This window comes from Panthera uncia, chromosome B1 (genome assembly GCF_023721935.1).
Source record: "Panthera uncia isolate 11264 chromosome B1, Puncia_PCG_1.0, whole genome shotgun sequence".
In the NCBI taxonomy this organism is placed as follows: Eukaryota; Metazoa; Chordata; class Mammalia; order Carnivora; family Felidae; genus Panthera; species Panthera uncia.
In genome coordinates, this window is record NC_064811.1 from 11,532,048 (window position 1) to 11,544,362 (window position 12,315).

General features: G+C 48.7%; 1 pseudogene; it reads right to left on the reverse strand.

Moving 5' to 3' along the window:
• Positions 1-11,077: 11,077 nt before the first annotated feature.
• Positions 11,078-12,075, reverse strand: LOC125923939 (peptidyl-prolyl cis-trans isomerase A-like; annotated as a pseudogene).
• Positions 12,076-12,315: the final 240 nt, after the last annotated feature.

Sequence of the window (12,315 nt, forward strand, 5' to 3'; positions counted from 1 at the left end):
TTTCACCTTCCCCCAGTCTCTATCCCCCCCTTTCTCACCTGCCTCTCTGCTTTCCCCTACCCCCTTCCTTATCTCTTCTCCATCCCTGCCCCCCTCCTTCCCTTTCTCCCTCCCTCTTCCTCTCTGACTCTCTCATGGGACAGAGAGGTCAGCTGTGGAAACAAGCAGAGTTAGCTCATCATGATTGACTTGGTTTCCTGGGAACGTGTTCCATTCCAGAATCCTCTCCTTGAATTCCTGACCCACGTCAGGTGCTATGCTCAGGCCTAGGGAAACACAGGGAAAAACCACCCTCCCCAGCCTAGGTTCACAGGGCTATAAGGAGTCAGCTATTCAAACAACTAATGAGCACCTACTGGGATCCAGGCACTGGGTGCTTGCAGGGGTGAAACTGGCTTTACTCTGCCCTTAGGGAACTGGGAACTTGCCAGCACCTGCCTTTGGTGGCAGCATAACAAAGATGGAGGGGCACTGGGGGGTGTCAGGGGGCTACCGCTCCACTGGCCTGAAGGGGTCGGGGTTAGCAGAGGACTGACAAAGAGCCTGGAACTATGCTTTCAAGCTGAGTTAACACCTGTCGAGTGGGTTCCCCCATCCACTCCTGATGGGAACATAAATTGGGATGCTATTCAAAGGTGGAGAGTTGCCACAAGCCATGAAGTGAAACTGCAAATATCCCCTGGCCGAGGTCTCTACCCCGTGGGATTTTAGTCTATGATTTCCTCCCAAAAGCTTGCCCGGAGACAGGTGCGGCGGTGTTCACGGTAGCTTTGTCTGTCATCGAGAAAGCACAGGAAACAATCCCCAGGGCTGGGTTCAAGAAAGGAATGTGCTGGAATGAGTGCAGCCCAGAAAGAGGCAGGTTTGTATATGTTGCTACAGAAAAATAGCCAAGATATAGTAAGTGGAGAAAACAAGATGCAAAACCATGTAACTCATCATCACTTTCTCTAAATGGGTTTAATGGGGGAGGAGGTGGATATGCTGGTCTGTGCTTTATAGATCGGGTGGGTGGGAAGCTCAAGAAACTGTCCGTAGCGGTTCCTTTTGGGAAAGCCATAGGAAAGAGGAAAAAAAAAAAAAAACCAACAACCCGCATTCTGTTTTTATTTTGCATCTTCTGTTCTGCTGGAGTCTGTCTGACCTTGTGTGATGGGCTGAATTGTGTCCTCCCTAAATTTCCTATGTTGAAGGTCTAACCCCTCAGTACCTGAAAATGTGACTATGTTTAGACAGGGTCTTTAAAGAGGTGATTAAATGTAAATGAGATAATATAGGTGGCTGTGACCCAACATGACTATTCTCTTTATGAGAAGAGGAGACTGAGACCCCGATATGCTTGGTGGATGTGGGGAGAAGGTGGCCATCAACAAGCCGAGGAGAGGCGTCAGGAGAAACCAACCTGCTGACACGTTGATCTTGGACTTCCAGCCTCCAGAACCGTGAGATGACACAACTCTGTTATTTAAGCCCCTCGGTCTGTGGTACTTTGTATGGTAGCCCGAGCAGACTCATCTACCATGTGAATGTATTACTTTTGAAATATATATTTATATGTATATTTGATATATATATTATATACTTCTCAGAAAGTCAGTGGAGTTATTTTTTTTTTTTTAATGTTTATTTATTTTTGAGACAGAGAGAGACAGAGCATGAACGGGGGAGGGGCAGAGAGAGAGGGAGACACAGAATCGGAAGCAGGCTCCAGGCTCTGAGCCGTCAGCCCAGAGCCCGATGCGGGGCTCGAACTCACGGACTGCGAGACCGTGACCTGAGCCGAAGTCGGACGCTTAACCCACTGAGCCACCCAGGCGCCCCAGTGGAGTTATTTTTTTAACATATTTATTTATTTATTTATTTATTTATTATTTATAGACAGAGAAGGAGGGGGAGGGGCGGAGGGAGAGGGAGAGAGAGAGAGAGAGAGAGAGAGAGAGAGAGAGAGAATCTTAAGCAGGCTCCAAGCCCAGTGTGGAGCCCCATGCAGAGCCCAGTGTGGGGCTTGATCTCACAGCTGTGAGATCATGACCTGAGTCGAAATCAAGAGTTGGACATTTAACCAATGAAAATAACTCCTAGTAAGTGTCATGTCAGGAAATCCACTGTGCTTGGCCCGGTTTGGGAGGTGGGGAGCAGGGGAGAGGAGAGCGGGGGGGGGGGGGGGGGAAACAAAAACAGGGACGGGCAAGGTCCCAAGGTGCTGGTGTGGTGGCAGTGGGCAGGGGGTGGGAAGGTATGTCTCAGTGAGCAGGTTGCTCAGGGTCAGGACTGGCAGGACTTTGGGCTCTGGAGGAGTTTGGTCTTGCCCCTGAAGGTGGTGGGGATGCGTGGAGGGTGTCCCGCAGGGAACAAGGATGTGGGCTGACTATTGCATGGAAAGACCATACAAGGGGACAAGGGTAGGGAAAACCAGACGGGGATCTGTTGTGGAAGTTCTGAGAGGTCACAGCAAGCCAGAACCTACGCAGGGCGATGGGCAGGGACTCTGGAGCCAGGCCACTGGGTTTGAATCCACCTCTGTCACTTAGTTGCTGTGTGACCTTAGGCCAGTTGGTTAATCTCTCTGTGCCCCAAATCCTAGCTGCAGGGCAGGGATACTGAGAGTGGAGGGCGGTCGGAAGGCTCGACTGGATGAATATATGCCAACAGTTTGTAACAGTGTCTGGGTGTGGTAAGCACTCTCCTGTGTCTGGTTTGCTACGTTGTTACCTTCCCCAGGGTTGAACACATGATGCGTGATATATGCTTAACCCATTCTCCTGGGGTGATGGAGAAAGCGTGCAGCCCCGGGTTGCCGGCTCATATTAATTAGATAAGAGAAGGGAGTGTCCCAAGTCCACACAATTAGAAAGGTGATAGGCTGGAATGTGAATCCAGTCTGTCTGTCTCCAAAACCTGAACTCTTAACACTATGTAACCTAGCTCGGGCCTGCTACTTAGTAGGACCTCAGTGAGTCATTTCTAAGTGAGTCGACTGAAATTAAGGTGCACAGAGCTTAAATGACGTGCCCAGGACCACACAGCTCGTCAGCAGCCGCTGGGAATAGAACCTCGCCTTCTAGTCGCACAGGCACATCTCAGGCCACCAGAAAGTGGGGAGGTCTCAGTGGTTGTGTGGGAATCCTCCGAGGTTCCTGGCGTCCATGTCTGCGGAGTAAACTCTCCCTAAATGAGCAACGATGTGGCATCACACTGCATCAGAAGCGTATCACGGGATCTGCCGCCTGGAGCTCGACTCTCTGTTACCGGGCAAGTTCCGTGGCATTTCACTCCATTCCAGCAGCATATACCGGTCAGCCTTGCTCTCGGTAAAACTTGGTAACACGCTGGTCACCAGAGATCACTGACCTGACAATGTTGGTTGTTCAGTCCGGACAGGAATGAGGTTAAGAAATCACCTTCGGGAGCCCGATGGAGCTAGTTTCGGAGCCCTGCTGCGTAAGTTTCCAGCCATCAGTCTTGGGGCGCTTAGCTTGTCTTTAAGCCTTGCCCACCCCTCCTGCACATGAGAACAGGAGAGAGTAAAGACACCCGACTCTCAATTATACGAATAGAAATTAGTATCCCTTAACTTTCCAGAAAGCTATGTCTCTTCAACCATTGAAATAGGTATTAACTGGACACTAAAGCTTGTATGTACTGACAAGTGAATACATGCTTCAGCCTTCACTAAAAGCTTAAATATTCTTATTTGGGCTGCCTGCTCTACGGCCTGCCCTACCCCCCTTTGAATGAACTGAAGAGAGCGGAAATGTATAGAATTTATTTTCAAACACATTTATTCACAAGGATTCCAGTTTTGTAGGTTGGACCTGGTGAGATGATAGAAAATACGTATATTGGTCTCTGCCCCAGTTCCTGGCACAGAGCTCCCGAGACCCTTGTAACTTCCCCAGATACTAGGAGCATCTTCTGTTCCTTTGTCTATGACTCAGTTCCTGACCCAGAGTTCCCAACCCCCTCGGAATTTCCTGGGTGACAGGAGCGTTTTGTGTTCTAATGAAGTGACTCTTGGTGGGCTCCTGGATGGGGCTGGTTACCAGAAAGACGAAACCATGATTAGAAGCTTGGAATTTTCAGCCCCACCTCCCATTTTTTAGCGAGGGCAGAGGGGGTAGAAATGGAGTTGATGGCGAATATGCCTCCACGATGAAGCCTCCATAAAAAATCCCCAAAATATGGGGTTCTGAGAGCTTCCAGGTGGTGACATACCCCACCTCCCTGGGGAGAGAAACTCCTGCGCTTGAGACCCTCCCAGACTTCACCCTATGTGAGGTCTCTTCATGTGGTGTTTCACCCGTGTCCTTTATCATATCTTTAAGAAGCTAGGAAACTCAGTGTTTCTCCGAGTTCTAGGAGCTGCTCTAGCAAATAAATGGAGCCCAACGAGGGGGTTGTGGGAAACTTCCGATTTGTAGCCGAATGGGACAGAAGCTGTGGGTACCCTGGGACTTAGTACTTGTGACTGGCATGAGGGGGGGGGGGGGGGGGGGGGGGAGCAGTCCCATGGGACTGAGCCCTTACCTGTGGGATCAGATGCTGTCTCTGCGTAGTGGGAGTAAAGTTGTAGGGCACCCACGGGTGTGGCAGGATTGCTTGATGGGGAGAACCCCCCACATCCAGTGTCAGAAATGTTATGAGTGTGGTATTGGTATCAGAGCAAAGGTGGTGGGGCAGGTGGGAAAGAGTGGGTTTTCTGACCCAGACCTTTATGCTCCTTAGCTTGCGCTATGGACACCTTAATTGAAGGAGGCTGTGGGATTTTTTTGTTTTAATTTTTTTGTGTGTGTGATTTATTTTTTAGAGAGCGAGAGAGGCAGAGCATGAGCAGGGGAGGGGCAGAGAAAGAGGGAGACACAGAGTCCAAAGCAGGCTCTGGGCTCTGAGCTGTCAGCACAGAGCCCGGCGTGTGAGATTGTGGGGTTTTATGGAAAGAATATACAGACAAGCCGCACTGCAAAACACAGGCGCATGAGAAGCCCTAACTAGTGTTAGTTGTCTCTGTTTTAGGACTGTCAAATTGCCAGTGACTCACCTTGTGCCCCAGGCCCTGCCTTCAGTGTGTTAATCTCAGAGAGACAGAAGTTTCAGCACACTCAAGGACTGGAAATAGTCAAAGACCCTTTGTCCTCAGCCAAGAGAAACTAAGCAACATTCAAACACCGTCCACACCACTTCCAGCCCTTGGCCCAAGGCAGGTATTTTATTTTATTTTTCAAAATGTTTATTTTTCATTTTTGAGAGAGAGAGAGAAAGAGAGAGAGAGAGAACGAGAGAGAGAGAGAGACTCTGAACAGGGGAGGGGCAGAGGGAAAGAGGGACAGAGGATCCAAAGCAGGATCTGCACTGACAGCAGCCAGTGAACCGATGCGGGGCTCAAACCCATGAACTGGGAGATCACGACCTGAGCTGTAGTTGGACTGAGCCACCCAGGGGCCCCCCAAGGCAGGTGTTTTAAAATGTAGGTTTCATCTTTATTTCGGTTCGGTGAGGCCCGCAGGCCAGAAGATGATTGCCATTGAAAAAATAGTTTGTTATTCCCAGTTCCCCAAGAGAAGGGGGCACATCATACCGTTCGAGGCCACTCAGGGAGGCGCCAGGGCGGATCAGGAGGCAGAGAGAGTGCAAGGAACTCATGGCAAGAGTCTGTATTGTGGTTTCTGCAGAAGCGATGTGCAAGGCAGGTTAAGCAGGCTCAGAAATCGGCCAGTCTGAATAACTTCAGCAGGCTCTGGGGCGTAGGGGCTGTCCTGAGTTGCATGATGCCTGGCCTGGGATGATGAATGCAAGGGAATATTAGCCAGTAGTGAAACAGTCCTGTGAGAACCTGAGGGAGGAGATGTTTGGGGTGTGGGCTTTGCACGTAAAAGGAGCCCTTGGTGGTGGGTCCTTTGATGTTTCTAGAAACTGGCTAGCCAGGGGAGGAGGAGTCCCTCTTGGGTCAGCAAGGCTTGAAGATGTCAAAGCATCAGTGAGTGTAGAAAATAAAAAACATGATTAATATAGTGGGGCGGTGACCTTGGCTCTATGATGCCCTCAGAGAGGTTGGGCTGCGGAGCACAGCCAAGCTCTGCAGCCATGAGCAGCTGATGGAAGGTGCGAGATGTCCAAAGTCCTGTCACGACCTCTGGGACGGGAGTCCCAGCTGTCCTACGTGGTTTGCACTGCAGCGCAGCAGGGTGAGTGTTGCCTCTCTATTCTGTAGCAGAAACACAGCACTCAGCCCGGACGACCTCCCCAGCAAGAAGCCTGGCTGTGAGAACTTCCGTAGGCAGAGCATTTTCTCCTTTTTCATAGTCATTTCATTTTGTTTGTTTTCCAGGAAAAGGATACATCGGAGGTCGGTGGACTTGCTTCAGATTTAGTTAATTCTGTTTGTTTCCCCAGGGGAGGAACGGTCACCAGTGCTGTCTGTCTGTCCCGTACAGCCTCTCCACCACCACTGCCCTGCTCTAAACTGAGCCCTCACCCCATCTGGGGCTGGGAGAGACAGCACCTTGCTCACATTCACCTCTTTCTGATGGGAAGTGGTAAGAAATGCATCCCCACATCATTGGGTGAAGGCACACTATTCATTAGTATAGCGTATCAGCATTGTTTTGTTTATGTATATATTTTAAAATGTGGACAATACTTAGTAGTTGCTAATACCATTGCTAGAAAGAGCATTTATAATTTTTTTTTAATGTTTATTTATTTTTGAGAGAGAGACAGCCATGAGTGAGGAAGGGGCAGAAAGAGAGGGAGACACAGAATCCAAAGCAGGCTCCAGGCTCTGAGCTGTCAGCACAGAGCCCGATGTGGGGCTCGAACTCATGGAACATGAGATCATGACCTGAGCTGAAGTCGGACATTCAACCTATTGAGCCACCCAGGCGCCCCATAGAAAGAGCATTTATCAATATTCATCACTGTGGCATCGTGAGCTGAGTTTTTAGAGAGCATCTGTGAAGGAGAAAGGTCAGTAAGGTTCCCAGTAGGTGTCTCTGTCCCCTTCCCCAAGCCCCTTGGAATCCAGCACCAGTGTGCAGAAGCAGAGAAAGTCACAAGTCCCCGGGTTCTCCGGAGAAGCCCGTGGACCCTCGGGGAGGCCGGCCTGGCCCAGCTGGGAGAGTTCTAAATGACCAACAGAGCCAACAGGAAAGGGGAGGGTGTCTGAGAGAGCGAGGTGAGGCCAGGCACAAATGAATGACCTGCTTTGTCTTCTCAGAGCCCTCTGAGAGGGAATTAGGTAACAGATTGCCTGAAGCCACAGTTGTCCCCCAACAAGAGGGTCAGGGAAGGCAACTGGGAAGACAGAGAAAGCTGATGGTGATTTTCACTGTATTTCGTCTTCTAAAGAGGGTGAGTTCTAAGCGGGGGTTGACTACCTGCCCGGTGTGTGCCAGCCTGCAACCTCTGAGAGGCTCAGGGAGACAATGAACTCATTTTGGAAAAAAGAAGGAAGAGTTCTAGAAGCATGGGGGAGGGGAGGGGTTGGAGCCCTGGAACAAAGAAGTGAGGCCCCTGTGGCCACAGCACAAGGTAGGGGAAGAAGAGCGTGGTTGGATGGAGATTGCAGAGTACGTTCTTCTCTGTGACATGCGACGGAGCACTCTTTTCGGACTCTCCATGACACCCTCAGTAAAAGGTAGACCCTTCATCAATGGCATGTTTCAGGTTTACTCTTCTGAGCATTGAGTCTCACTCCTTACCCATCCCCTGCCTCTGGTGCCCAGCACAGTTCTTGATAGATAGTAGGTGCTCAATTAGTGTTTACTGCATGAAAATGTCTCCGTGGATTTGCCTTATCTTCCCATCACCACATCCCAAGTCCAGGATGGACCTGGATTATTCCAGTGTCTTTTCCACAGCTCCCATCTTTTCAGGCTGTCCCATTGTAAATGTAGCCTGCATTCCATCGCCACTGATCTCCAGCACCACCTGGATGGTAGTTTTCATTGACTGATCAAACTTTAGCAGTTCTATCCTTTCCTTCTTGGAAATCTGAAAGGGCCCCCCATTGCCTAGAATCCCATCTACATTCTCCATCCCGAGGGTTTAAGTCACCTGGGGAGTTTGAAAAATGGAAAGAACTCAGGTGTGTCAAAAGTTCTCGCAAAACATTCTGAGTGATACAGGTATGAGTTTCCTGTGGTAGTCATTAATCTTTCCAGTTTTCTCTCACCCAGATACACAGTAAGAGGGCATGTTCCTGCCTCTTAAACTTGGGTGTGGTTGCTGGATTTGCACTGGCCAAAGAGTGGAAATGAGTGTATCACTGGGTGGAAGCTTTAAAAATCTATGCCTCATTTGCCACACTCTTCTTTTCCAGGAGTAAGACCACCCTGGCAGGTCCCCAAGCCGTCCTCTGGGGTGAGAACCTCACAGAAGAAACCCCCAGGGCTGATGTGAGACAGGCATATGGTAGGAATTACTGTTCCCATTTACAAAACAGGAACCATTACACCTCGTATGGCAGGAGGGGAGTGGGAGGGAGGCTCTTACCCAGGTCACTCTGCTCTTCAGGGGTAGAACCAGACCTCCCTGCTTCCAGTGGGAGACCTCATCACCAAGGGGGCCACACCTGGCCCTTCCAGGAAGACACATGGGTAGAATGAAAGACACAGAAACTTTGTCATTAGACAGACCTGATTCAAATACCAACTTTGGTGTTTGCCAAGGAGTCCCAGTTGACAACAATAACAATAGTCTGTCCTATAAATTTATGGGAAAGGTGAAGTAAGCTAAGGTGGGGAGCCCTGGCGGGCATGCGTAGGTCAATTAGCCTTGTCTCTTTCCCGGTTTTGCTCTCCTCTGAAACCCTGGAATGATCACAACCACTGTCACCTCTGAGATCTTGCTCAAGATGTTCTCCCTGATTATAAATCCCTCCCCACCTCCTCCCCACACTCCTCTCAGAGCCCAGCTGAAGTCCCTGCTTTTCCACACTGCCTGCTCCTGTATTCCTATTCACACCCTTCTCCCCCCACATGGATTTAACTGTTTCTCTGGTGAGAAGCTTATCTCCCTAACTATACCAGACCTACCTCATGGGCATTGACTAGCCTCAGCTTCCTGCATCCTTACTGAGTCAGTGGCTCTGGGCACCTCCTTTCGCATCACTGTGCCTAATTCCTCCCTTATCCATGTGGGGAGTCACTCGAGGGGCTCTGAAGACTCTCCCACCCATGGCCATCAGGTGAGTAAATTCAACAACTGGGCCTAGTCTACAAGTAGGAAGAGACCCCTGGGGATGGGTTGGCTTCCTTGAGCGCCTCTATGGACCAGGCATCGTATCCAGTGCCTTGCATTATCTCTAGCTGTCAGAAGGACTCTAGGTCGTGAGGTGTTTATAGACGAAGAACACAAACTTTGGCGGTATTTGGCAACTTAATTGGCAATGATCAATTGAGAATGACTTCTTGTTAATAACCTGATATTTCTGTGTCAAGGACTGTGCTAGCGATTCAGAGAGGTAAAGAAGGCAGATGTGATTCCTAGTTCCATGGAACTCACAGCCCAGCTGATGAGACATTCAATGATTCTGTGAACCCTCCTCCTCTGCCACATCCTGTTCATTATATTCCATGTATGAGAAGCACCATCATCACTGCAGTTACCTCTAATTCAGCACCTCTCGTAAATTGCCACCAAGTAATTTTATAGACACTATCTCATATACTTCTTAGAACATTCAGAAGGAGAGGTATTATTGTTCACTGATGTCCTCTAAGTGCCCAGCTTAGTGTTTGGCACACTGCAGGGGACACTTTTAATTGAATAAATTTCCATTTTACAGATGAGGTTCATGGGGATTTTGCCCCTGCCGATGGGGAACACAAAGCTGGGATCCAAGGAGTGAGCGTGTTTTGTTCCTTCTTAAAGGAAAATACCGGCTCTTTGCTTTCCCCTTTTCCCCTCACCCTCTTCCCCAAATGACATTTCTTGTTTTGTCTTTCAGTGTGTTCTGAGCCAATCAGCATGCAGTTGACTTTTAAAAAATCTTTTTATCTTTTTTTTTTTTTTAAATTCAAGTTAGTTAACATACAGTGTAGTCTTGGCTTTAGGAGTAGAACCCAGTGATTCATCATTTACACACTATACCCAGTGCTCATCCCAACAAGTGCCCTCCTTAATACTCATCATCCATTTAACCCATCCCCCCCCAATCCCCTCCAGAAACCCTCAGTTTGTTCTCCATATTTAAGAGTCTCTTAAAGTTTGCCTCCCTCTCTGTTTTTATCTTATTTTTCTTTCCCTTCCCCTTTGTTCATCTGTTGAGTTTCTCAAATTCCACATACGAGGGAAATCATATAATATTTATGTTTCTCTGACTGACTTATTTTACTTAGCAATATACCCTCTTATTCCATCCGTGTTGTTGCAAATGGCAAGATTTCATTCTTTTATATTGCCGAGTAGTATTCCACTGTGTGTGTGTGTGTGTGTGTATACACACACATCTTCTATGTGACTTTCTTGGTTGATGCAGCCAACTGCGGGCCCAAAATAGTCCTATTGCCAGATAGGAGGGATGAGCTTTGGAGGACATGGTCTTTGAGACCTCGCCCAAGTGAAGCAAGAATCTCTTCCTCAGCTCTTTTTGCAAGTGGCCAAACCTTTAGTTGTTCTGGGAGAGAAATTCAACTGGAGACCAAAAGAAATGCCTTGAGAAAGAAACAGACTCCTCCCACCTCCACCCCCCTCAAGATAAAAAGTGAAATAACACACATCACAGTAGACTCTTACAAGCCAAATTAAACGAGCTAATAAACACTAGTGCTGTTCAAATGTTCAATTCATCTAAACATAAAGATTGCTGGTTTCCAGCCTGTCTGGCTCTAGTCCAACAACTCTCACTAGAGGCCTTCATTCAGCCTGATAGGGTTGGGGGTTTTGTTTACGGGTATGTGTCTTTTAAGTATATCTGGAAAATTTCCTCACTGAAGACCATTATGTTGCTCAAGGTGCCTTGAATTCTGTTGGATGAGTTCACGTTTTGAAGCTTAGCCTCCTGCAAGTTGCAGAGAGAAGCATCTTTTCTTGTTGGGGGTCTGGACAAATAATCAGGCAAGGAGTGTAAAGGGTGGTTGGCCCTGGTCCCTCCAGGTCTGGGCTCCATCAGCGATCTCTCTTCTGAAGTGTGACCAGCTTCTCCCTCTTCTCTGCTTCTCCTTCTCTACCAGTTCTTTTTAAAAGCCTATTTCATATCATAAAGCTCCACACTGAGCTGGTGGTCCTTCTAGGTATCATTCTACTTTTCTCCCTCCTCATTCAGACTTGTAAGCAGAAGAATCTACATTCTCAGTGCCCACCTCTTCACTTCATTCCTCAACCCATGGCACTCCATTCACCAACTTCAGTCATTACTGCTCTTTTGTTGTTGTTATCGTTGTTTAGCTTTTATTTCATGATCATACACTTCGCTTTGCAATCCAACTAGACTTGGAGGGGAGTGAGGAAAACAAGGAACCGTGGAACTGCAGAGGGAGCACAAAGATTATAGGAGATTTCGAGCAGATGGGGGCAGAAGGGCGCTCTCCCGAGCTACAGAAGGAACGTTCTGGTAGTTAAGATAAAAGTCAAGTCAAATTTATTAGATTTGTCCACAGTCAGCAATGGCGATCTTCTTGCTGGTCTTGCGGCTCCTGGACCCAAAACGTTCCGTGGCTTTGGCGATGTTCGTGCCCTCCTTCACCTTGCCAAACACCACGTGCTTGCCATCCAACCACTCCGTCTTGGTGGTGCAGAAGAAAAACCGGGAACAGTCACGTTGGGTCCAGCATTCATCATGGACAGGATGCCAGGACCTGTGTGCTTCAGGACGAAATTTCCATCATCAAATTTCTCCCCGTAGATGGACTTGCCACCAGTGTGATTGTGGCGTGTGAAATCCCCACCCTGGCACATAGATCCCGGGATGATCCTGTGAAAGCAGAGACCTTTGTAACCAAATCCTTTCTCCCCAGTGCTCAGAGCACAAAATTTTTCTGCTGTTTTTAGAATTTTGTCTGCAAACAGCTCGAAGGAGATGCGGCCCAAGGGCTCCACGTCCACGGCAATGTCGAAGAACACAGTGGGGTTGACCATGCCTGGGCGGCGTGGGTGGTTCTGGGGTGGCAGCGTCTGCAAGGCCCATTACTGCTCTTTCTGAAGACACTCATGACCTACTATGTTCTGACCAGCAGCTGCGCTTATCTTTTTCTTTCTACAGTATTTAATGGTGTTGGTCCTCTAGCCTCTGCTCTCAGCAGCTTCATTCTCCGGGCTCTCCTTGTCTTCTCTGGTCTTTCTCCTTGTCTGTCTCCTTTGTAGTGGTTCTCCTCCACC